Source organism: Sciurus vulgaris (assembly GCF_902686455.1).
Source record: "Sciurus vulgaris genome assembly, chromosome: 2".
Lineage (NCBI taxonomy): Eukaryota > Metazoa > Chordata > Mammalia > Rodentia > Sciuridae > Sciurus > Sciurus vulgaris.
The window spans coordinates 49,163,173-49,186,404 of NC_136462.1; the positions used below are offsets into that span (position 1 = coordinate 49,163,173).

At 39.3% G+C, this 23,232-nt stretch overlaps 1 protein-coding gene across 7 annotated transcripts in view; it reads right to left on the reverse strand.

Moving 5' to 3' along the window:
- The window catches only part of LOC306649980 (uncharacterized protein), a 193,119-nt gene that overhangs the window by 144,032 nt on the left and 25,855 nt on the right, over window positions 1-23,232 (reverse strand). The window lies entirely within an intron of this gene.

Consider the following 23,232-nt stretch of genomic DNA (forward strand, 5'->3'; position numbering starts at 1 on the left):
CTTAAATCATGACTCTCACTGTATTTTCAGGTTAGTTCTAATGCTGCCATTAACCTAAATAGGGCAGAATTTTGTTTATATACTCTCAAGACTTGGACTATGAGTCATAAGTAACCCATACAAATAATTTTTCAAATTGACCTTTCCGACCCCTGCCACTTGGCTGTAAGTCATCCATGACTTCTGGTCGTCCCACGTACTTTGTACTGACAAACCTTTAATTTGCAAATGGAGATGGGATGACTTAATAGGTAATTTTTCATTTAAGTAGTAATATTTTTGTTAAGTGCTCTAAGTGAGTAACCAAAGTTAAATCCACAGGGTATAAAAAAAAAAAAAAAAGGTTTGTTTACAAAAAAAAAAAAAAAAGGAAAAGGAAGGAAGAAAAATTTGTGTCCACATCATCCTTCTACAATGCATCTGAATAATAACTGGCTATAAATAGAAGATGTAAGAATGACTAACTCTGTTTTGATTCCATCTCTTCAATGACAAAGGAAATCCCTCTGTACAAACATATTAAGCTAAATCATAACAGCTGCACTTGAGGAATTTTATCTAGAACATCAACATCAAGCAACTGAGAGTGTCAACCTTGAAGATGTACAAATAACTCCCAAAGGAAGCCAATTGTATAATTATCAACTCAGGAGACTTGTGATTTAAATGAAAAAATTTTAAATACAGCCTTGTCTTAAGAGACTATTTCCTTGAAATTGTCACTGCTAATAAAATGCAAAAGAAATGTACCCCCAATTACTTTATCCTGGAAAAATCTGTCTTTTGTGACTGAGAGAATATACACATCATTTATTGCTAGAACCTTTCTTTTAGAAACTTAGCTCTCTTTTAGAAATTTGTCAGTTAAATTAAGCCCTTACCCATATAGAGAGAAGTCTGCTGGCATTGCACTGGAAGAGAATGAATGAAAAGACTGGATTGAATTTTCCATGGAAGCCGACAATTAAAATTGTTTTCTTTGGTATATCCCTTTCTGTCAGTTGTTTTTGTGCTCTCCAAGAGAAGAAAAAAGTTTAGCAGCCTGATTTAGTCATTTCCAAATCTCACTTCCAGTTTCCATCCTATTAAAGACATGACTTAACTTTAATGTGTGTAACATAAACAGAATCATAAAAGGAAAAGAATTAAAACAGTCTGGAAGAGTCAGTGTCTAAAGCAGAAAAATGCCACAGCCGATTTGCTCCTTTTATTGTTGTTGTTCTTTTGTATTGTTTACTGCAAGGAGAAATTCTCCTGCGCTCTGCTGCTGATTCTTCACCCGCCATTATGATTGCTGGGAATTCCAATTTCACAAAGTTATTACGATATAGCCACAAATAATCCATCTTGTCAAGTCCATCTTCAGGATTGAAGATAAAGTTGGAGCTGAGTTGCTACACACATCTGGAGAAGGTTCGTTACTTGTAATCGTGAGCCTCTCTGTTAATGCACCCATGAGAAAGGGGCTGACAGGCTGCATATTTCTGCAAACTGTTCCCAGAAAGAACCAATTTCCTGACTTCCATGTGGTGTCAATAATGGAGGCATGAGATGGAGCAGTGCTTATGAAATATTAAATCTGCTTACAGGACCAGCGAGAAGCAAATTCAGACCACCTGTGAGAGGGAGTACCAGCAGTGGGGACTCAAACCTTGGCATACGCATGGCACATGTGAATGATATGTTCTGATCTATGCATTTGGACTTATTTGCCACAAAACTTCCTGACAGTAGTATGAGAGAGAGAAAGGGTGAGGGAGAGATTTCTGCACATTTAGAATTGAAACAGTTCAAATCACTGACATTATTAAATTTACTATCATAAGCAGCCAAAGTTCATCTTATTCATCAGGAAAAAAGTGACTGATGTTTCATGGCATTAGTATTAGATCATTTTGGATCCTGCCAATAAAAACAAAGCATTAGTGTTTCAATGTTTTAATATCATGATTTAATTCTCTCAATGATATTAGGACCAAGAAGCTCAACCAACATGAAGACCCCATCAAAATTCCTGAGTCAAAAACTATGGTTCTGAAATGAGTTCACCATCCTGACCTCCCATTTCACAGTATATATTTTATGCTTGTGACTTTCCAAATATGGGTTCTTAACATTGCAAATGTAAAGTTTTATATCACTAACTTGTGTTTCAAGGGTTTGCCTAAATAAATAGAAAAACATCTGGGCTCTTTTTACTGGCAAAAGCAAGAGATATTTGACCTAAGATCAGATTCTGAGACTTGAACATTAACTTAGTCTTTCCACAGAACGTCTCTAATTTTCCACAACTCTCTGCTGAGAGAGTTCAGCCCAGTTCTTTTAGGGGAAGGCTATGACAAAGCACATCCCAACAAAACACATGTCCCAGATGGCTTCCCTCACCCCAACATCTCACCCACAGGTCTAACGCATTCTCATCTCAACGACAGGGTCCCATTCCAAGATTAGAACAAACCTGCAAAGTCAGGGGCTCAACAAGAGTGGGGACATCTAGATCTCGGCAGAGGGGAGCAGGTACAGGCTGCTGCTTCAGCTATGACTCAGTCAAGACTTTCAGTCTGTTCCCTCAGCTCTTCAAGAACACCATCTGCCATTTTAGACCGAGATTTCCATGACTTCAAACAAGTCCCTTGCCTCGAACTCCTAAGAGTCTGGAGCAGGAGCCCTCTCCTCACAGAGCCTCCTCGGCTTTGTTTCTGACTTGAAGTGGAGTAACATCACTGGCCCTGCTTCCAGGGACAGGCTGGAGAAGACAAATGCTCAAGAGGACTAGCAGTATGGCCACCTATACACACACAGCAATCTGTGGCACCATTCCCATGGCCTCCCGTGCTCCCCTGTGAAGGGCACCTCGGGACTCACATTTCTTCTGTCCATCCACCCCAGTGAAAGGCTGCACCTGAGGTGGTTGTGCAGCACGGCAGCCATACCTTCTTGAATTTTTTAATTAAAATTCAAAAGTCATAAACCTACTCACTGATCTACTTTTGACCAAATACTTTATTAAAATCAATTTTTTAATTTTTTTCATTTAGGTACATTCTGTTCTGGACATCGACAAGTCTTCTTCTCTAAAACATTCTGGCAAAAATATAGCTATTTTTCAAAGATAAGAAGCAAAGCTAAATTCAATAATCATCCTCTTCACAAGTTCAGTGTTTCTTAGAACTATTAATAGGTCCACAAAAGACTTATACACATTATTCAAAAGAGTCCCAAAGTTAAAATAATCCAAATATCCACCAGCAGGTGAACTGATAAGACAAAATGTGGTATGACCATAACAATAAACTGCTATTCAATAATAAAAAGAAATGAAAGTACTGATCATGCTATAACTTAGATGAGCCTCAAAAACATTGTACTAAGAAACCAGACACAAAGGACTGTGTGCTATATAATTCCATGTATATAAAAATGTCCAGAATAAACTAATCTGTAGAAACAAAAAGTAGATTCCTGGTAGATTAAGGGTTGTGGGTAGAAAGAGGATCTTACTACAGATGTGCGCATCTTTTTGCCAAGGTAGATATGTTTCAAATTTGGAGTGTGGTGATGATTGCCCAACTCTGTAAATTTATTTTAAAAATTATTGAATTGTATTGCAAATGATAAATAAAAATGATAATGTTAACATGCGTTAAGCATTCCTCTGTATCCAGGAGCTCTAACAAGTTTTAGAGTATAAATGTATATGAAATACATGGAAGTATTTATAGATATTCCTTTTCTTAATCCTTACAACCACCATGTTGGATAGGTACTATTATTTTACCTATTTTACAGATGCAAAAGTTGAAGCTTAATCATTACATAATTTTCTTAGAGTCAAATATCTCGTAAACAGCAAAACGAGGACTCTAGTTGAGACTACCTGAGTCAAGAATTTAATCACTACAGCAGCATTTCCCAAAGAGTATTTTTCAGCATACTGTTATGCTCTAAATTTATTTTAGGTGTGACAAAATATAGATTCTCCTCTCACTCCTTGGGGAAATCATGTAGGACCTAGGGCAGGCAGAACCCAGGTCAGTCTCTTCAGACCAAGAATAGCCTCAACAATTTACTCTGCGTGCCATGTAAATATGTTCATTGTGCCTGCCTACCATAACTCCAAGGGCCACCCTGCAACTTATAATCAAGTTATCTTATTCGACAGTTATTCACACTCCCTGCAGGGAGGTAAAATGATTTAGCCAAGGGCTGTGGCACACGTCCACAATCCCAGCAACTAGTGAGGCTGAGGCAAAAGGATCACATGTTCAAGGCCAGCCTTGGAAACTTATTTTTAAAAAAATTAAAAGGGTTCTGAATGTAGCTCAGTTGAGAGCACTCTGGGTCCAATTCCTGGTACTGCAAAAGAAAAAAAAAAAAAGTTATCAGATGATTGACCCAGAATCATCACATGTTAGGGGACAGCTATACCCAGCCTCCAGACTTCTTGGCAAATATTTTTTCCCCTGAGCTGTGGGGTCTTCTCTGTCATGATAGAAAATTTGAGTAGATGACATCATAGCAGTTTCTCTAAAGGGAAAATAATTTGAGATAAAGAAATATTGCTTTTAAGAACAAAGGATAAATACTAGAAGAACACTGGTTTTGTCCAAACTGCTTTTTCTCCCACATACCTGATTAACCAAGCCCCAGTTCTTCTATCTTGTAAATATCTTGATTCCATCCACCTCCAGGCATTGCCATTACCTCCTATAGTTGTCATTGTTTACCTGAATTACCCTAATGGTGATGTACCTGGTTTCCATGCAACCAGTCTGGCCCTCACCACTGCCTCTCATGCGGTAGCACACGTGATTTTCCTCAAGTATGGATAACGTCACCTCACCTTTCTCCTTAAAATATTTCTGTGGGTCCTCACTGACCACAGAGGGAGATCCCAACTCCCTAATATGGACCCTTAAATCTACACACTCTTGCTACAGCCAGAGAGAACACTGAGTTCTGCAAACCATGTTGTGCAGACAGTGGGGTCTTGCACACGCGGCCTCCACTGCCTTATCTGAGGTTCACAGTTTGCCAAAGTAAACATATGGATTCTGTTTTCTGCAAAAAGAAATTTGTGTGTGCGTGTGTTACCAAAAGGAAAAGACATCGGCCCCCTTTCTTCACTTTACCTGGCTGCTACTCCTCATCCTTCAGAGGGCAACTTAAAACATCCTCCATCCTTCCCCAATCCCTGCCATCTGGCCACGCCCAACTATCCAAATAGATGTTCCATCCTGCAGTGGCCCTTCTGTGCCTCCTTGCTGTCTGGCTCACCTTCTAGTCTGCAATCTGGGAGGGCAATTCTGTGGCCTGATCGGCACACAGCACATTGAAGGAGCTCAACACATTTTAAGTGGATGGGAGAATGGACATAAATAAAAACCTTAAAAATCTAGAACTTTCTTCTCCACCTTAATAGATTATACCCATACCACATTCATGAACACTAGTTCTTCAACTACCCTTCTTTAGGAAAACAGTGAGATGAAACACGCCTAGGCAGTTTACAAACCAAGCTCACATACCGAGAGAACATACACCACCACCCCCCAGTTGTTCAGGAACTAAGACATGGTAAATGATAATTTTTAAACAGCATAATGATTAATTTGACTGATTTAATATCTTAACCTTTGTTATCTTCACTGAAATACATCAAAATGCAAATATTAATTTCTCCTGAATACAGCTCTGAAAGCAATACGTATACGTATGTATAAGGATGGAAGAGAAAACAGAAAAGGAACAACACAGCTGCTCAGACAGGGTACTAAGGTCGGCAGTGATTTCTCATTGTTTTGTTATTTTACCATTATTGCTTTCATACTATTATTTGTGCTTATAGATACATATTTTTAGTATTAAGCAACTGATGTCTGTGTACTAACTGAACATTGGGTCTAACAGCAAAACAATAAACATAAAAAAAGAAGAGATCACTGTATTTGATTTCCACTACATATGGCCCCCACGGGGCCCATGATGTAAACTTGAGAATTTGCAAAAATCATAATATAGCCAATGTGAACTGACCACTTAGTATGTCCAGGCACCAGCTAAGCTTTATCTTAATATCTACATTTTTACAAAAGAGAAAACTCAGTTTAAAGAGCTTAAATGACTTGCTAGGAAGTTAAAAGCTAGAGTGATGGCTGATTTTATGCGTCATCTTGGTTCTGCTATGGTGACCAACTGCTTGGTCAAGGTATTTTTGATGTTGCTATAAAGATATTTTTAAGATGTGGTTAACATATACAATCAATAGACTCCAACTAAATAGATTACACTCCGTAATGTGGGTGTGCCTCATTCAATCCCTTGTAGCCTGGAGAGCAAAGACTAAGGTTTCCTGAAGAAGGAATTCTGCTGCCCAAATGAAACAAATTCTGCCTGAGTTTCCAGCCTTCAGACTCAGGACTACAACATCAAGTCTTGAAGATCTAGCCTGTTGGCTTGCTGCAGATTTCAAACTCCCCAACTGTGTCTCTACCAGATAGATGGAAAGATAGATAATTAGATGTAGATATATAGTTATGTAGATACGAACATAGAGATATAGACAGAAATATAGATACATTAGGATATATGTCTTATAGAATGAGATAGATAGCTAGATAAAGGGATATTCAACAGGAAATAAAGATAAAGAGATAATAAGATAAATTGATAGATAAGACAGATTGATACTGATTCCTTGTCTCGAGAGGTAAATAGATATATCTATACTGGTTCTGTTTCTCTGGAGAAGTGAAGCAATACAGCTACTAAGTAGGGTCATCAAGCTTTGAATCCGATAAAGCCACTGCTTGTTAAGTGTTACAAAAATCAGAGAAATCAAGTTGCTTGGAAAAGTTCTTCTACAGAGCAGGCCAGGTGGTTGGAGGACAGGCCAGCCATGATGACATGAGGAAATTATGGGCATTGTAGACCAGCAGAAAGCTCCCATGGATTTCCCTTTGCTTTTCAGAGCAAAATACTGCTTCTTTGTGGTTCTACACTGGGTTCTTATACACTTCCCCTTACAGCAGATGCAGACTGAGTGGAACTCCCCTGCAATTTACTTCCCAGAGACCTTCGTCACCCAGTTTCCTTCTCTTGCCCTTTTCTTCAAAAGCCGCAAGTCTAGGCTGGTGTAGTGGCACATACCTGTAATCTCATCGACTTTACTTGGGAGGCTGCAGCAGGAGGATAGAAAGTTTGAGACCAGCCTTGGCAATTTAGAGACACCCTGTCTCAAAATTAAAAATAAAACAGGCTAGGGATGTAGCTCTGTGGTAAATGCCCCTGGGCTCAATCCACAGAACCAAAATGGGGGAGAAAAAACAAGCAAACAAACAAAACCCTAGGTCTCAATCACAACAGTGAGACAGAAATACCTGTGACTCTTGAGAAAATATTGCCATTAAGGAAATTTTTAAACAGAGGGAATTACAGCAGGAAAGATTTAGATTCTTCTCATTAAAAAGACTTTCAAGAAGAAAAAAATACTGCTAAGTACAATCATGAATGTTCCTACTCAGAAAAAAGAAACAATGAGAACAGGGCTGGGAATTTTTTTTTTTTTTTTTTTTTTTTTTTTTTTTCTGGCTTTCTGGGACGTTTTAGGTGTGGTTCACAGCAGAGACGTAGTTGTGTCTTTTTCGCAATGTCCCTTTCAGCCCTACCTCCCCGGGCCCTGACAGAAGCAGCACAAGCATTAAGGGCCCTCTCCCAGCTTAAATGGCCACTGGCAGACAGGGGGAGGAGATGGCCAGGGCCCAGAGCACCTCCTCCCTCCTTTTCTGAGCAGCACTCACAGTTTGAGAGTCCTGGCACTTAGCAAGCTTCCTGCTGAGCTGTGAAGTCATTCCAGACAAATCCTTGTGTTTACAGAGATTCCAGAACAGCGGGGAACATCTCAGAATACCAGTCTGGACAGAGAAATCCGTGTATCTGGGCTAAGCTGCTCTCCACACCTGCCCTGCCTGCTTCTCCCCCTTCCACACCCGCTCCTCCACTTCCTTCTCTGCATCTGCTGTGGTTTACTTCACACTGAGTTAATTCTGGGATGTTAATGGTGAAGTCCTGTAAGAATCAAGTTAAGCCAGAGGGAGTGGAGTAGAAAGAAAGCAAATCTGAGGAATAAATGAAAGAGAGGGGAAAACAAGGAGAAAGAGTGAAAAAAGAAGAGTGTATAGGAACTCTGACCACTGCTCAGTATATTAGGGACAGGACTCCAAAATGACCTGTTTGATAGAACTAGTGCCTCCATATACCACGCAGGCCATTCAGGCATGCTACCTGACCTCATATCACCTAGACTCTTACCTTAAACTCAAACATTTTTTAAACCAGAGAAAAAATTGAAGTTAGAGTCCAAAATTGGTTTTAGGCCTGACTTCACTATCTTCCAGCCATTCCTCACTTCTCTAGGCCTCAGTTTTCCAAATCCTTAAAGTGGGAATAATAACACTGCTCTGTGTAACTCCAGGGCTGATGTCAGAATAAAATGAGATAGTGTGTGTGAAATACCTTTTAGGTATACAAATATATTTTTATTAAATTCAATAAACTGCAAAGGTCTCTTATTAATTATTCTTTGTTCTCCAACCCATAGAAAAACATTTACAGAAAAATTGCCTTCCAACCAGCATAACTTGGTTATTTTTCAAGCTCATATAAAAACTCCACAATGGAAAAGAAAACTAAAATTTGTCATTGCATAGTTTCTAAGACAACAATAAGCAATCCCAAGTCATTCTACAAACTCTACATTAACAATAGCCAGTCTCTTCAACCAGTTTATACAAAATTTGAAAGTGGCAAGTAACCATTTTAATACCTTTTGATACTTACAGACGAAGAGAAAACTACTCCTCACTTATTACTGAAAAATAATAACCTTAGCCATTCTTCTTAATCACAACTTTTCTTGCTTCAGTCCTTCTATAAGGATATGACCTACTTACTCTCAATGACCTTTACACACTACGCCCAGGGAATTCTTATGCAGCCAGGTAAACCAGGAGGAGGGTGACCTCCCAGGTTTCAGAACCCTTGTTAGAAGAAACTGAAAAGAAAGTTGCCAGAGCTGCTGCTGTCCCACATATGGTATTATTTAAGACCAAATAACCTGGACTTCGGGGAATGTGCTTTTGTCAAATGATCATATGTCAGACCACACCCCTGTGGGTGGGGGTGGGGTTCCCTGGAAGGGAATGGATGTTCCCACTGTCAATCATCCTAGGGAAAGGTCAATACTGGGTCAGAAAATGATGGCTTCACAAGCAGCCCAGAGTCAAAATCAGGGAAGTTTTTTCTTCTTTCTCTGCATCAGGATTTGGTTTGATCAGGACCCTGCAGCAGGGAGATGGCTGCAGCTATTCCAGTGATTGGGATTGAGCAATCCCAGGCCACAGTAGCGGCAGAGGGGCATCTCAGGAAGATTCTAAGATATTCTAATATATCCAAATCAATAGTTAAGTTTTGCTGAAGGTTGCCAAAGCTCTACTGAGCTTTATCCCACCCATGGGATGACTTTATGAGCCAAAGGTGTGGGCCTCCCTCAGATGAGAGGGACAGTAATTCAGAAGTCACCATCAGGATCCAACTGTGCCTCATAGGCAGAGATCTCCGAAGGGTCCTCAAAGACAACAGTGGCAGCAACCAAACCAGCAGAAACCACCTTCCAGATTTCCAAATCTACTAGCATCCAGGCTGGGTGTGACATATGATTCACTGAGAAATCTTGCTCAATAACCGGTTTCATTTTAGTAGGTCTAGTGTATTGCCCAAGATGCTGGATTTCTAGCAAGTTTTCAGGTGATACCAATACCTTACTGTCACACCTGTAACAAAGCCTAGCCTCGAGGTGCAATCTGAGATTGCAAGAAGAATAATAATAAGGACTCATGGTGAGCCATGAGTAAGAGTGCTCAAGGGTCTTTTTCATATCCACAAAGGAGGACCCCAGGGAAGACTAGTTAGGATCCTCATTAATTAGGGTGGTATTAACTCTAACTTGTACTTTAGAGAACCAACTCAAGGGTGAGCTACTTGCCACTCTAAGCTGGTGAACAATGGACATAACTATACTTAAAATATCCACCATCTCAAAATCAGAAAAGAATGTAAAAGTAATCCTTTTATGATTAATAGCTAGGCTGCAGTTAAGTCAAAAAGCACTGAGGAGACAGAGAGTTGACAGATTAGAAGACTTAAAGAATTGCTCTTACAATCCTTAGTGCCCACTATCTGCCTGTCCTATTCACTGATTCAAAAAATAATTACTGAGCACCTACTATGTGCCAGTCACTGATGAACAAAACAACACAGTCTTGCAGAGCTCCCATTCTGGTGAAGGAGACGGTGATTCAGTAAAAGACAAACAAGTGAGATAATGACGAATAAGAAATTAAAAAAGGACAAAATTTTTGAAAGAGAATAAGTGGGGGTGGGAAATATTTTAAATGGCAATTTTTGAAGTGAGATTTAAGGGAAGAGAATGAACCTTTAAAGGTATTCTAGGCAGAAGGTGCAGCAAGTATAAAAGTCCTGCAGAAGGGAAGCCTGTGATGTGTTTGAGGAAAGAAAAGAGGCCAGGATGGTTGAAGAAATAGACAAAGCCAGATCAAGCTTGACCTGGATCTGATGATGGTCAGAAACCTTCCTCAGTAAACTACCAGATAACAAATAATTTGCAAGTCAGGGGGCAAAATCTAAGATATCATGTAATTACTCATATACCAGAGAGAAAAATGCCACACATTTTTATTGATAAAATGCAGCATATAATAATAATTAAGAATAATCTTTATAATACAAGTCTACCACTAAGAAGAATGGAATTCTCTGGGGGAGGGGTAGCATTTTGCTTAATTGGGGTTCAAAATGAGTGTTTCTTATCAAAATTGGTTGAAATGTTCATTTGTTAATGCTAATCTGTAATAAAATCTTACATATTTTATCTTTAAAAATATCTTTCACAAATCCACAAGTATACAACTTCTCTTTTTTTATTATATTATTTTTTAAATTTTTACAGTCTGCATTTTGATTCATTATACACAAATGGGGGTCCATCATTTCATTTCTACGGTTGCACTTCTCTTGATATCTGCCTTTTAGCATGTCATTGCATGGCAGATTAACCATTTCTGATTGAAGGTTACGTAGAAGTTCTCCACCTGCACAGTTAAATGGGTTTCAAAATGTGAAAATTTGCTTTGTACTGTATTAAGTCTGGAAAACACTGCTGGAATTACAGTTTGAGCTCACAAAATAGGTTCACTGCAAATACGTTCGAAAATAGAAACCGTGCTTTTTTTATTTTAATTTTGATAGTATGGGCAGTGTATTACATCTTGAGATTGCTTGCAATTGAAACAACATTACTTGCCATTGAAATGACTTTTTCAGATTATTAGGTTCACATACAAAGTTGTTTTATGTTGCGATTTTTTACTGAATTTATTAACATCACCAAGTCTGCAACAATATTTCCAAGGCCATTCAACATTTGGTAACAGTGGTTGAGGATGGGTTTCTTGTTCAGAAAATTTTCAGTTTGAAATTTGCAATGAAACCATGCTACTGCTAAAGCCATCAAATGACTATATGGTAGGACATCAGATTATTCAGATTCGATTCCTAACAAAAATTCACAGAATCAATGTCCAGAGTACCCAAAAACCTCTGCCATTTAGTCATCAGGTAAAGAAGGATAGGAAATACGATGGAAATCAGTAAAAGAGACTAAAGGGGAGCAGCTTTAAGTAAGTAGTCTGATATAGGAGGGAAACCAGAAGAAAAAAGAGCGTTAAAAGAAAGTTAAAAATTGCTGAAATGTTGCAGGCAAATGGATGAAATTGGAGGATATCATGCTAAGTGAGATAAGCCAATCTCAAAAAACTAAAAGACAAATGATCTCGCTGATAAGCGGATGAGGACATATAATGGGGGGTAGGAGGGGTTAGCATTAGGGCTAGGGTTAGGTTTAGGGTTAGGGATAAGGAGGGTGGTAAGAATGGAGGAAGGAAGGACTGTATAGAGGGAAAAGAGGGATGGGGGGAAGGGAAAAAATAACAGAATGAATCAAACAACATTGCCCTATGTAAATGTATGATTTTTAATAAAAAAAAATGGAAAAAAATCTGGAAATGAAAGATTTTCCCGCATAAAAATACTTTTATCAATGACAATAAAAAAAAATTGCTGAAATATCAATAAACTGACAAAAAAGTATCCAGTGGTTTGGTGATCATTGACCACAACCTTGCAAATGTAGTTTCCTTTTGTAGTAGGAAAAATATCAGATTAAAGTGAGTCAAACAGAGAGTAGAAAATTGGGAGGACAGAAATTTCACTTGAGACATTTTTGTGAAGTGGGAAGAGAGAAAACGTGCCACAGATAAAGAAGGTCATGAGAGTAAAGAAGAGATTTTATGTTTTGTTTTTTTTAATCTTCATCATTTAACAAAAAGTCACAAAGCTTCATATACCTACTAGTCTTCTAGCCAACAAGTTGAAGCTTTGGACCTACTTTTTCTTCTATAAGATGAAGGGTCTCTGGTCTGATTCCAAGGTCCTTGGATCCATTTTGAGTTGAGTTTAGTGCAGGGTGAGAGATAGGGGTTTAATTTCATTCTGTTGCATATGGATTTCCAATTTTCCCAGCACCAGTTGTTGAAGAGGCCATCTTTTCTCCATTGCATATTTTTGGCACCTTTGTCTAGTATGAGAAAATTGTATTTATTTGGGTTTGTGTCCGTGTCCTCTATTCTGTACCATTGATCTACCTGTCTATTTTGGTGCCAATACCATGCCTAGTCTTCTTAAAATGTAAAAGTGACTGGGATCTGTACAATGATCTGCACACTCAAGGTGCTATAATGGAGAGCCATCTTGAGAAGGAGTGTATTGTCTGAGCTTATACTACTCTGGGGGTCAGAAACCAGCATTTTCACATCTTTGTGGGTCACAGGGGGCATGGTGTTAGGGTTTATATTTTGTCCCTGGTGAGTAGAGTGCTCCCCCCCCCCTCCTTCCTGGTTGCCATAGCCTGAGCTACTTCCTTCCATATGCCCTTCTGCTGTGATGTTCTTCTTCACCTTGGGCCCTGAACTATGGAGTGAGCCATATGTGAACTGAGACATCTGAAACTGTGAGCCACAAATAAACTTTTTCTCCTCTAAGATTTTCCTGTCTGGTCTTTTGGTCACAGAAACACAAAACTGACTAAAACAACCCTGAATATAAATGATCTTAATTCTCTAGTTAAGAGACATAGACTGGTAGATTATATTTAAAAATAAGACCCAACAATAAGCTGCCTATACGAAACTCACCTCACCTGCAAGTACATAAACAGATTGAAAGGAAAAGGATGGAAGATAATGTTCCAAGCCATTGGATTCAGAAAGCAAGGAGTAGCTATGCTTATATCTGACAAAACAGACTTAAGACAAAAACCAGTTAAAAGAGACAAGGTCACTACATATTGATTGAGGGAATAATCAAGAAGATATTATAATTATAAATCTATATGTACCCAATGTCAGAGCTTCCAATTTTACAAAACAGACTCTATTGGACATAAAGAGAGAGATAGACCCCAATGCACTAATAATGAATGGCTTCAATACAACACTGTCACCAATAAATAGATCATTCAGACAAAAAAACAACAAGAAACATCAAAGTTAAGTTACATTATAGATCAAATGGACTTAACAGAAAATTATCCATCCAACAGCTGCATGATGCACATTCTTCTCATGAGTGCATGGAACATTTTCTAAAATAGACCATAAAATAGGCCATAAAGCAAGTTTTAACAAATTCAAACCAAGCTAAAGTAGTATCTTTCATCTTCTCTGGTCACAGTGGAATGAAACTAGAAATCAACAGCAAGAAGCACTACAAAAATTATACAAACGTGGAGATTGAACAGGACACTTTTGGAAAAAAGTGAGTCATTGAAGAAGTGAGAGGAAAAAATTTAAATTCCTTGAATCAAACAAAAATGGAAACACAACACCAAAACCTAGAGAACTTATCAAAAGTAGTACTTAAGAGGGAATTTTGTAATGATAAGTTCTTTCATAAAAAATATACAGATCTTGAATAAATAAACTAATGATGCATCTCAAGTTCTTAGAAAACCAAAAATAAACCAAACCTCAAATCAGTAAAAGGAAAGAAATAATAAAGGACAGAGCAGAAATAAATGAAAAAGAGCTTAATGGAATAATACAAAGGATAAATGAAACAGAGTTGGTTCTTCAAAAAAAAGAACAAAATTAACAAACCTTTCACTAGTCTAACCAAAAGAAATAGAAGTCCAAATAAATGAAATTAGGGGTAATAAAGGGAGACATTATAATAAATGCCACAGAAATGCAGATCACTAGAGAATATGTGGGAAAACTATGTCAATAAATTGGAAAATCCAGAAGAAATGAACAATTTCTGGACACATGTGACCTACCCAACTTGAACCAAAAAGACATAAAGAGCCTAAATAGAGCCATAATAAGTAATGAGATTGAATCAGAAATAAAAAGTCTCCCAACAAAAACAAACAGACAAAAAGAAGCAAGCCCAGGGACAGAGGAATTCACTGCTAAATTTTAAAATACTTAACTAACACCAGTGATCCTCAAACTATTCCATAAAAAGGGAAGGAACCCTTACAAACACATTCTACAAAACCAGCATTTCTCTGCTATCAAAACCTGTCAGGAACAAAACTAAAAAAGAACACTATAGACCAATATCTCTGATCATCATAAATGTAAAAATCCTCAACAAAACACCTTCAAATGGAATCCAACAGCACTTTAAGAAGATCGTACATGATGATCGTAAGGCAGCTTGGGACCCGTGGAGGAGAATACTTGCAAGCTGACTGATGAACCAATAGCTATCTAGCATGTTAGGACGTAACATGGGAAGCAGGAAAATGGTGGCAGCGTAAGCCGGAAATTCCTGTAACGTAGAGGCGGGCAGAGCGCAGATTGACAAGTGGTTGGGAGGCGGAGTATCGGCTTTATATTACATTCCCCCATTTTTTACTTTATAAAAAATAATCTTTTGGGGTACATGGATGAAGGTCAGTCTTCTGTAATTACTTCCTGCTGAGTGTGGACATAGAGCTGATTCAGGGGACAGATCATCGTGGCAGGAAGAGTTGGGGACTTGATAGTTCCTCTGGGGGCACACCTGTAGCCAGGCTCCGATTTCTGTAAAATCCTGATATTTCTGTAATACAAGCTGATTAGTTGACATGGAAGTGAAAAACAGGGGGCTCCCCTTTTTTGGCTGGCATTCTATTGGAAAAAAAAATTCAGTGGTTAGGAATATTACAAACAGGAATCCAGTCCTCATGGCTGAGCATGGTTGTCTGGTGTTTCAGTTGTCTGGTTCCCAATTTCTGGAATGAGAGAAAGGGTGGAGGGCTTCATGATCTTCAGTCTGAGATGAAGGGATCCCACAGGAGTAGCTGAGTATCGGTTGGAAGAAGCCTGTGGATTAGGAGCTGGAGAGGGGTTAGCATTTGACCAAAGATGAGGGCTGTCTCTGAATCCCTGTGGGAGAACTGTCCAGGTTATCTAAGAAGAAACTCAAGTAAAAGGGTCAGTCCAAGTAAAAACAAAGAGATTTAGCACTGAAAAGTATGTGGTGGAAGAAGGGATAGAGGAAAGCAGGGTGTACACAATGGGGAAGATGGGGACCACTGCTAAGTTAACGATGCGGAGGTCTTGCACTAAACGGTAAGATCCATCAGGCTTCCTAACAGCCAGGGTGGGAGTGTTATAAGGTGAGTTGGCAGGGCGCAGGAAGCCTTTCTGCCTTAAATTCTGGATGATTGGTTGGAGTCCTATAAGGCTCCTTTGGGGAAGAGGATATTGGGCTTCTGTTTGAGCTGTAAGGAGAGGAATAGCAGAGGAGTCTTGGCTAAGGCGCATGGTGGGTGGGAAGGAAATAGAGGCACCCAATTTGGTTAGGATGTCCCTTCCCAGAAGGGGAATGGGACATGAAAGAATTATTAAAAAGGAATGAGTAAAGCCAATTTGTCCTATATTGCAGCTTATTGGAGGGGTTTGTAAGGGGTTATATGGTTTTCCCTCTACCCCGACAATAGAGGATTTGGCAGGGGAAGTGGGTCCCCAAAACTCCCGCAGCACTGAGAAGGTGGCTCCAGTGTCTATAAGGAAAGGAATCTGCCTGCCTGCCACCATAAGAGTTACCCGGGGCTCCTGAGTGGTGATGGTCATCGGGTGCAGAAGTCCCGGGCCCCTTCATTCATCCATTGCCAAACCCAGCAAGTCACCAGAGGGAGGGGCCAAGGATGACCTGACACTTCTCTGAGCACCAGGGCAATCCATTGCCCAATGTCCCAGTTGGTAGCATTTTGGACAAGGACTTGGGTGCTGCCGGGGGTTGGGGCAGGCTCATGCCCAGTGGCCCTCTTGCCCACACTTGAGGCATAGGTTTGGAGGTCTTCTGGGAGCTTGGGCGCCCCTAGCAGTGGACAGTTGGGCAGGTCTAGCTGGCTGAAAGGCTTTTGTTTTTTTTCTTCTCTTCCGTTATAAACCTTGAATGCCACTGCTAGAACCTGTGGCTGTGGGGTAAGGGGCCCCCTATCCAACTGCCTCAATTTAACCTTTATGTCAGGGTAACTTTGGGAAAAGTAATAAGTCATAAGTAGCTGCTGTCCCTCCGGAGTCTCAGGATCCTGGTTAGTGTACTTGAGCATGGCCTCTGTAAGGCGGCTTAGAAATGCTGACGGGTTTTCATCTCTGTCCTGTATTACTTCCTGAAGTTTGTCATAGTTAATGGGTTTAATAGCAGCCTTTCGTAGACCTGCAAGGACACAGGTTTGAAACCTATCCCACTGTAGACACCCAGCCTCGGTATTATAGTTCCATAGGGGCTCCCTATCTGGTACTGCTTCAGCCCCAATGGGGTGGGTTGGGGTCAATTGATGAATCTCATCTGCATAATTGTGCGCCTGTTCCCAAACTCTCCTACGCTCCTCAGGGGTTAGGGTGTTGGACATGATCATGTAAATGTCATGCCAGGTAAGGTTATAAGACTGGGTAAGGTACTGAAATTCCTTAATGGAGGTTTCAGGGTTGGAGGTGAAGGAACCTAGCCACTTCTCTATTTGGGACAGATCAGACAGTGAAAAGGGAACATGGACTCTATTACTCCCTCCGCGCCAGCCACCTCCCGTAAAGGAGCTAGGTCATGTGCACGAGACCGCGTGGTGGGAGGACTTGGTGGGCTGAGTGGAGGAGCGGAAGGAGAAAGAGAATGAGACAAAGGAGAGGAATGAGCAGGGGCTTCTGCGGTAGGAGGCCTGTGAGGAGATGACTCATCAGCTGGATCAAACTCAGAAGAGGAAGAAGGGTTAAAAGGGGGAAGAGAAGCCAAAAGAACGTGTTCAGATTTTTGAGGAGAGCAGAGATTAGGTTTAGCATGAAAGAAAGGAAAAACACGAAGGGGAAAAGTCTCTTTCCATTCGCCAGGTCGCCCATATATGTACTTAATTGTAACTAGTATAATTATGCATATAATTATACCTAGTATAATGCTAGAATTTAGGGTGTGATAAATAGACCATTCTGATTTACTATCTAAAGGACAGTTTGGCTGTAATTCACGGAACAGGTGAAGGTGTTTGAGATTGTTTAATAAACATCTCAGGGGCGAGTTTGCCAGGGTGGAGTCCTAGATCCCATGGCGAGTTTGCCAGGGTGGAGTCCTAGATCCCATGGCCAAGACTGAGAAACACATAAGTTAGTGATCGGGCGTCCCATGACCATGTGTTAGGCAATGAGAAGGTAGGACACAGGTCTGGTCATCACACAGTACCAGTGTCTACCAGCAATAGCCAAGAGAGTTTGAGGACCTGGCCAGGATTTCCAGCACAACGAGAAAATAAGCCTCAAACCCTGAGAGAGAATCTCAGCACCATAAAATCAGGAATCCACCTGGCAAATGAGACCACTATAGGGACCAACCGTAACTTTGAAAGTCGTGGCTGGGGGTACCCCCACACCTCAGCAGCCTTGAGAGCCCTGGATACTCAACAGTCACTTCTCAGGACAGCAGAAGTGTGTTTAAGTGGTCTAGGGGACCTGCCTAAGGGGAACTCACCAATTTGGAGTCCGGTGTTGCATGTAGAAAACTGGGCATCCAGGTAAATGAAAGGTGAGCCTGTACCCACGGGCACGGGGGCATTTGGATGGGGTTCCACTTGCTTAGTTAGCGGAAGGACCCATCCCGGGTTTCGGCACCAGATGTAAGGCAGCTTTGGACCCGTGGTGATTCTAGCCGCCGCTGCGCACTCTCGCTGAACTGCCACCCACTCGCTCATCTCAGTTGCAGCTCGCCAATAGCTCCAGAAAAATGCACCACAGACACAAGGTCTCACACAAGAGACTTTATTATGCGAATGACTAACACGTCCGTTCCAGGGTGAAAAGAAAGGAAAAAAGAGAAAGATGGTGTGTAGCTTCTCCCAGATATTGGAATCTCACGGGCTGGAAGGAACCAGTAGCAGAGGAGAATACTTGCAAGCTGACTGATGAACCAATAGCTATCTAGCATGTTAGGGTGTAACATGGGAAGCAGGAAAATGGCGGCAGCGTAAGCCGGAAATTCCTGTAACGTAAGAGGCAGGCAGAGCGCAGATTGATAAGTGGTTGGGAGGCAGAGTATTGGCTTTATATTACAATGATTAAGTTGGTTTCATTGCCATGATGCACTGATGACTCAACATACCCAAATCCATAAATGTAATAATTACATAAATAGAATCAAGTTTGAAAATCATGTGATCATCTTAGTAGATGAAGAAAAAGCTTTTGATAAAATTTAGCATTCCTTTATGTTAAAAGCCCTGAATTAATTAGAGGTTCATACCTCAACATAATAAAAGCTACATATACCAAACCCAAAGTCAATCTCATTTTGAGCAAGGAAAAAAAATCTCAAATTTTTTTCTCTAAAATCAGGAACAAGATCTTACACACTTATTCAATATAGTACTAGAAATTTTAGAGCACTTAGGCTATGAGAAAGAAAAAAAAATCATACAAATAAGAAAGCAGGAAGTAAAATTATCCCTATTTGCAGATGATATAACTCACTTCGTAGAAAATCCTAAAGAAAAAAAAAAACCTCTACTACAGAATTGATAAAGAAATTCAGTAAAGTAGCAGAATGCAAAAATCAATATACAAAAATCAGTAGCTTCTCTATGCACCAAAAATAACCTCTCTGAGAAAGAAATCAGGAAAATAATCTCATTCTCAATACCCTCCTCCCCTAAAATAAAATACCTGAAATAAGCCTAACTATGGATGTGAAAAAAACTCTGTGATGAAAATTATAAAACACTGAAGAAGATATTTGAAGAAGACACTAAAAGGTGGAAAGACCTCCCATGTTCATGGATCGGGAAAATTCATATTGTTAAATTGCCCATACTGCCCAAAGTGACCTACAGATTCAATACAATTCCCATGAAAATATTGATATTCTTCACAGAATTAGAAGAAACAATCCTAAAAAATTTATATTTAATTACAAACACTTTAAACAGCCCAGTGATAGAGGCATCATCACACCTGATTTCAAGACATACCACAGTCACAGTAGCCAAAACAGCATGGGACTGGTATCAAAACAAACACTCGGACCAATGGAATAGAATAGAGGACCCAAAAATAAATCTACATAACTGATCTATAAATCTATAACTCTAGCCCACTGATTCTTCACAGGGATGACAAAAATATATATTGAAGAAAGGAGAGCCTCATCTACAAATGGTATTATAGGTTTTCTCTCATGTGTAGAGACTAAAAAATAAAAATAAAACCTATGAAAGCAGAAGAGGGACATGTAGGGATTGGAAAGGGGTCTAAAGGGAGTGGAAAGAGAAGAGAGAGAGGTGAGGAAGAGGGTCAAAGAAGGGTGGATGAACATAATCAATGCACAAAATTTGCATGAAATTGGATATGTCACAGGGAATTCCATTAATCTCCACAAATAATATGTGTTAGCATTTATAATTTTAATAATCCAAAGCAAAAGAAAATAATGCCACATTTCCCTTCCTCTCCACCTCTACCAGATTAATTTGTAAATTGAATGAAATTCTGATTAAGATCTTAGAAGGTTTTCCAGAACCAAGCAAAACTTATTCCTTCAACATATGAAAAAATATTCAAGGAGAAGAGTAATGAATAGCAATCTGCTGGATAATGAACTATGCCATAAAGGTATCATAATTAACTGAGGAAGGTAGCAGCAGAATAGCAACCATCTGGAGAACAAGACACTGAGAAATGCAACCTAGGGATGTGGCAGATGATACAGACTTCATTTCAAATCTTCATTTCAAAACACAGAATATTTAGTAACTATCCCTAAAATAATTGATGAATTCTGTGGGACAAAAATTAAGATAGATCCTTAACTTATACCTAATAAAAAAATAGAATTCTAGATATATTTTTAAATGTAAAATAAATAAATACAGGGAAAAAAAGAAAGCCATAGTAAAGCTAGAATAGAATAAGAAGAAAATATAAATGAGTTTTGGGGAAACTTTTGCTTGCTTGATCATTTCTGGCATCATAAGTTAAAACATACCTTTCAAATCATGACACAACAGGGATGTTTGGTGAATTTGGATCTGTAGATGTGGAAGGGCAGAGTTCCTCAACTAAAATTTACCAGATGCCTAATTATAACACATATAAAAGCAGGGATCTTTTTGTAAATTTTTTTAAAAAATTTTTACAGACTGCATTTTGATTCACTGTACACAAATAGGGTACATCATTTCATTTCTATGGTTGTACATGATGTAGATTTATACCATTCGTGTAATCATACATGTACATAGGGTAATGATATCTGTCTCATTCCACCAGTTTTCATAGCCCCTTCCTCTCATTTTCTCCTACACAATCTAAAGTTCCTCCATTCTTGTCTCACCCCCACTCCCCACCCCCATTATATATCATCAATCACTTATCAGGGAAAACATTCAGCCTTTGGTTTTTTGGGGATTGGCTTATTTCACTTAGCATGATATTCTCCAATTCTATCCATTTATCAGCAAATGTCATAATATTATTCTTCCTTATGGCTATATAATATTCCATTGTGTATACATACCAGTTTCTTTATCCATTCATCTATTGAAAGGCATCTAGGTTGGATCCACAATCTAGCTATTGTGAATTGAGCTGCTATAAACATTGATGTGGCTGTGTTACTCTAGTCTGCTAATTTTAAGTCCTTTGGGTATAAACCAAGGAGTGGGATAACTAGGTCAAAAGGTAGGTCCATTCCAAGTTTCCTGAGAATTCTCCATACTGCTTTCCAGAGTGACTGCACCAATTTGCAACTTCACCAGCAAAATACAAAGAACCCAATCAATAAATGGGCCCAGGAACTGGACAGATACTTTACAGAAGAAGACATACAGGTGATTAATAAATATATGAAAAAGTGTTCAGCATTTCTAGTAATTAGAGAAATGTGCATTAAAGCCACCCTAAGATTTCATGTTACTCCAATTAGAATGGCTATTATCAAGAACACAAACAATAATAGATGTTGGCGAGGATGTGTGGGAAAAAGCAGGGAACTTTTGACCAACACCAAATGGACCCTGGAGCCCTCCCTGATTGCAGTAACTGAGGCATCTTCACAGAATCCCTGGCACAGAACAGAATTGTCCAAGGTGCTCAATTAAATGCAGATTCCTGGGTCCTGCCCCACAGCCACTGAAGTATAAGCACTGAAGCTAGTACTCCACATGCTAGGCAAACTCCAATTACTATTCATGTATACTGAAGTTTAAGAGTTACAATACTGCCCCGAGCTCTTGGGAACAAAGTTTGGAAGGAGAACAGCGATCAAGAATTAAAGACCTGACTAAAGTGTGAGGAGCAACCCTTCAAAGACAGCTCAGAACCACCTCTAGGGAGAGGAGAGTTCAGAGGCTGGGTAGTAGAAGGTGCAAGATGGAGAACTTAGGTGCTAACTTGAGGCCACTCAGATGGAGAGGGAGCAGCCACAGGTGCAATAATGTGACTTTTAATACCTACATTCTGGAATCTGAGGATGAACTGAAGTGGAAAGCTTATAACAAATAGTAAAAATTGCCTGAAATAGCCAAAATATTGGAAATACTAAACTGTGATAGAAGAGCTTAATAGCCTCGTATAGTTTGCAACACTTGCTTCAAGTAGACTGTTTTGAACTTTTCCACCTACTTTGTAATTTATTGTTTTTATAATTTCAAAAATAATGCCTTCTCATTGTAAAAAACCAAACTGTGCCATAATTTTTCCACAGAGTGGAAGTCCCATATGATCTCCCCACAGAGAACTGAAAGTCATAAATATTTGCTCCTCTGATTATTTTTTCTATGTACAAATAACATTTTATTATATTTGTTACAATTACATAAAAGTGGGAACATGCTATATCTTGTTCTATATCTTGAGTTTTGTAGGGTTTTGTTTCTATTTTCCTTCGTTTTCCCTGGTCCTGGGGGTTGGGCCCAGAGCCTGACTCATGCTAGGCAAACACCATGAACTCATCTCCAGTCCTTGACTTTTAAAACTTCATGGACATTTTTCCCTGTGACTATGTAGAAGTTACACCTCATTCTTTTAATTGGTTGAATAATATTGTGAATTTTGCATTTTCAAAGTGGAAGGTGAGGTTGATTTATGCCCACTTGATCTTTTTCATTAAAAATTCAACTATGTTATCTCCAATTACATTCAAGCTTCTATGTCCTGACTCTGCTTAAAATAATTGAAGGAGGCACCACTAATCATCTGGTGGAAGCTTCCAGCAGTGAAGTCAAAACTGAAAAGCTTTCGGAATGCTTAGCCTCCCTTCAGATATTAGACATGCTTCTTTATGTTTCAATGATAAGAAAGATTATACATTTCCATGGCAAAATTGACGGGGCAAAAAACAGTGAAAACAAAAACCAACCCACTCAGGATAAAAGCTCTCAAAATTTCAAGACCTTTGATTCCACCAGGAATAATGACCATGTATTGATCATCTATTAAATGCCAGGTGCATTGTATGGATCACTTCATTTAATCACCACAATAACCCTATGCAACTACCCTTATTATCCCTAAAATGTGGAATTTCCTAACTCTGATATCTTTTCCATTCAACATTCCACATTCT